Here is a 4,230-nt window from a genome sequence, read left to right as displayed (position 1 = left end):
CAAGTGTGACTATAGTGTTTTGAGTGTGACTATAGTGTTTTGAGTGTGACTATAGTGTTTTGAGTGTGACTATAGTGTTTTGAGTGTGACTATAGTGTTTTAAGTGGGACATCGCCTTTACTAATACACCAAAAAGTAAATGTACAGAGCAACACCGTGAGACGACGACCAAGATACTCGTTGTATGATTTCGGTATTTAACAAGTCTCCCCTATAGCCTTACTTTGTCTCTGTGATTCAACCTCTCGCCCTGCCGGAGTAAACAACCAGCTGCCGTGTTGACAAGAAGGTGTCCTTGGTGTAGCACGTTCGAAGGGTCTTTTGAATTTTGAAGATTTTCCGTCCCTCCAAAAAATATTGAAAATTATGACTGCGGAAATCATTAGGAAAGTTTGTTGATTGTAAATTGTGTCTTTAAGTCTTAAGAACACATGGAGATAGTCAGTATAGTTGGTAGTGCACTCGACTGCCTTTATTTCCACAACTGTAAAATTCGGTATTCATTCTTATTTAGGTGAAGTGATAAGACCCGATCCCATATCATTAACCCGTAAGGCAGAAGGCGAGAGCTGTATCCACTTAGCCACCGCACCCCTTGTAAAGTTATAATTAGTAATAAACAGATACTTAGTTGAGAAAGTTTCTTATTGTCTCGGAAGGTCGTTGGGTTATTCTAATTTTCTAGTTGGAATTATCATTCTCTCTCGTGTGAATATTAAGGACCCATTACCCATTATGCAGAAACTTCAGCTTGTATAATTAATTACCTCACGAGCTGTAATTAATAAAACAACATGTAGAAATACGGCCAGATCAGGCTCTACTTAGAAGCCTTAAGGAACTAATCTCTTCAGCCTTTAGAGTTTGTCAAGTAAGAAATATTAAGACAGCTGCTGGAAAATGTGTTCTGGCATCGAGTAACAATAGTCGGGTGAACAGGACTGAGATACAGGGCTTGTGTTGGCTCACCCGATACATGTGTTCACTGATACACTGTCCCAGACTAAGCGACACTAAACACTGGTTGGTACAGTATGCTGGCAGATGATGGTCAGTGACTGTAGGATAGGGGAGAGTGTCGCAACCTACCTACCACACCTGTAGTTCGCAACCTACCTACCACACCTTCTGTAGTTCATTACCTGCGAATCACACCTTCTGTAGCTCGCAACCTACCTACCACACCTCTTGTAGTTCGCAACCTACCTACCACACCTGTAGTTCGCAACCTACCTACCACACCTGTAGTTCGTAACCTACTTACCACACCTTCTGTAGTTCATTACCTGCGAATCACACCTTCTGTAGCTCGCAACCTACATACCACACCTTCTGTAGTTCGCAACCTACCTACCACACCTTCTGTAGTTCGCAACCTACCTACCACACCTTCTGTAGTTCATTACCTGCGAATCACACCTTCTGTAGTTCGCAACCTACCTACCACACCTCTTGTAGTTCGCAACCTACCTACCACACCTTCTGTAGTTCGCAACCTATCTACCACACCTCCTGTAGTTCACAACCTTAGCCAAATGCACTGAAGAGATAATACGACCAGCCTAAATGGAGAAAAAATTAATACAACTTTGTTCTGACAGAGCCATTGTGCATACGTGCGTGTATTTCTTTATGGTTCTTTATTATTATTATTACAGTGTTGTTATTATTATTTTTATCATTACTATTTTATTATTTTATTTTTAATTTGTTTTTATTAAAAATTTTATTTACTATGAATTATTATTTTATTTGTATTTTTGTATTTATATAATAAACTTTATTTATTATGAATTATTATTATTATTATTATTATTATTATTATTATTATTATTATTATTATTATTATTATTATTATTATTATTATTATTATTGTTATTATTATTATTATTATTATTATTATTATTATTATTGTTGTTGTTGTTGTTATTGTTATTGTTATTGTTATTGTTATTGTTATTGTTATTACATTTTCGCCCCCCCCCAGGCCCTGATGTGGGCTAATACACGTAAAAAACAAGTAAAAAAGACTGACCACTATTAGTAACGGTGTTATGAAGGCAGTACAATATTCTGTAGTCTGTGTTGTATGCTGATTACCTCTTCTAGTTCTTTACTTGTATATAAAAACAAAGGAAACAATATGGATTTTTTGAAACCAAATTTTCGTACACAATGGGACAACAGTGTGCGGGAAACGAACACTGTGTGGGTAATCAGCACTGTGAGGGTAACTAACACTGTGTGGGTAATCAGCACTGTGCGGGTAACCAACACTGTGCTGTATTTCTCATTTCTTCTTTAACTTCCAAGTATTATGTGAAGTTCCTGGTATCCTCCTACTCCTCGTCACCCTCTGTATATTTTAGTATATAATAATGATCATAGTTATGTGTTTTGTCTCTTAAGTTTTAGTTGAACAGAATTCACTCACTGGGCCACTGGCTATGTCAAGTCCTATACAGTGTTCACCCAAATGGTAACCTTTCGCTGGATCTTTATTTTATTTTATTTTATTTTATTTTTAGACTATAGCTTATATTGAAGGGAATAACAGTAGGGCTTTGTGAAGTTCAACATTATTATATTGTTTATTAATTAACTTGGCTTGTATTTTTCTGAATATTGCATTTTTTAAAGTTTTATTTATTTGTCTATTGTTTTTAATGACCAGCATAGCGAATGAAGTTGCTTTCAATTTCCACCGTGTACTTCCAGTCATTTATTACAGAGGAAATTGCTTAATTTGGGAGCCAGTTCAGTGTTCACTTTTAAAAGAGAGATTAAAAAAATTTCGTTCCGAGTTATGTAATTTTTTCAGCCAAGTGTTACTAATATTTTAAACACCAAATAATGGGAAGGTTGGCAGTACACTTGGACAAGACCTCAAGGGAACACAACTCTGGACAATAATAACAAATACTGATAATTATTAAACTCGTCTGAGATCATGTCGTTGTTTATAAGTATATCAATTTGTTCGCTGCATCATGTTTACAATTCACAGGCGGATGAAATGGATCGACAAACGCACGAAACGAAAACAAACTTTCCTAAATTTCCATCATGGGGTAATGAGGGAGGGTGGGGGAAGGGGGTATCTTTTATATGCACCAGTCACCTCCTCAGTCGTCTCAACTCCCTTCATTACCACCATGTCTTAAATTACAAGGTCAGATCATATCACAGGTCATCAAACCATCTATAATTCCTCAAACTTCCCGAAATGTCAGGAAGTTTCCACGAGGTAACGTCACAATCAGCCACAATGAGTGAAGTCATAAGCTGGGATTCATATTATATTATTGTGCTATGTTTTGTACCCTTCCGTGATGTCTTGAACCCTTCCATGATGTCTTGAACCCTTCCATGATGTCTTGAACCCTTCCATGATGTCTTGAACCTTTCCATAATGTCTTGAACCCTTCCATGATGTCTTGAACCCTTCCATGATGTCTTGAACCCTTTCATGATGTCTTGAACCCTTCCGTGATGTCTTGAACCCTTCCATAATGTCTTGAACCCTTCCATAATGTCTTGAACCCTTCCATGATGTTTTGAACCCTTCCGTGATGTCTTGAACCCTTCCATGATATCTTGAACCCTTCCATGATATCTTGAACCCTTCCATGATGTCTTGAACCCTTCCGTGATGTCTTGAACCCTTCCATGATGTCTTGAACCCTTCCATGATGTCTTGAACCCTTCCATCATGTCTTGAACCCTTCCATGATGTCTTGAACCCTTCCATGATGTCTTGAACCCTTCCATGATGTCTTGAACCCTTCCGTGATGTCTTGAACCCTTCCATGATGTCTTGAACCCTTCCATGATGTCTTGAACCCTTCCGTGATGTCTTGAACCCTTCCATGATGTCTTGAACCCTTCTTTCACGCCTTAAACTCTTACATTAAAAATTATCATGAGGTCACGACAGCGTTCATCACATCACAGGCGCATTATGATGTAATAAGCTTTTTCGTGACGTCTCAAACCCTTCCATAACGTCATCAGCGTTTCCACGGCGTTCAGAAATTCTTTCATAACACCACACAACTTTCTCTGGCGTCAAAAGCCCTTCAATAACGCCATAAACCACGTAAAGACGTAAAAATACCCTAAGTGGCTAGATATCCCCGGGTAAAGTCGTAAACCCGGAAATGACGTCATAATTCGTTTTCTATATCTGCTGATGGAACCAAGATGACTAATCGTGTGAGGCGGGTCGCG

The sequence above is a fragment of the Homarus americanus genome, unplaced genomic scaffold, assembly GCF_018991925.1.
Source record: "Homarus americanus isolate GMGI-L3 unplaced genomic scaffold, GMGI_Hamer_2.0 scaffold18284, whole genome shotgun sequence".
NCBI lineage: Eukaryota > Metazoa > Arthropoda > Malacostraca > Decapoda > Nephropidae > Homarus > Homarus americanus.
The sequence above is the reverse complement of the archived record's forward strand: the minus strand, read 5'-3'. Positions refer to the sequence as shown.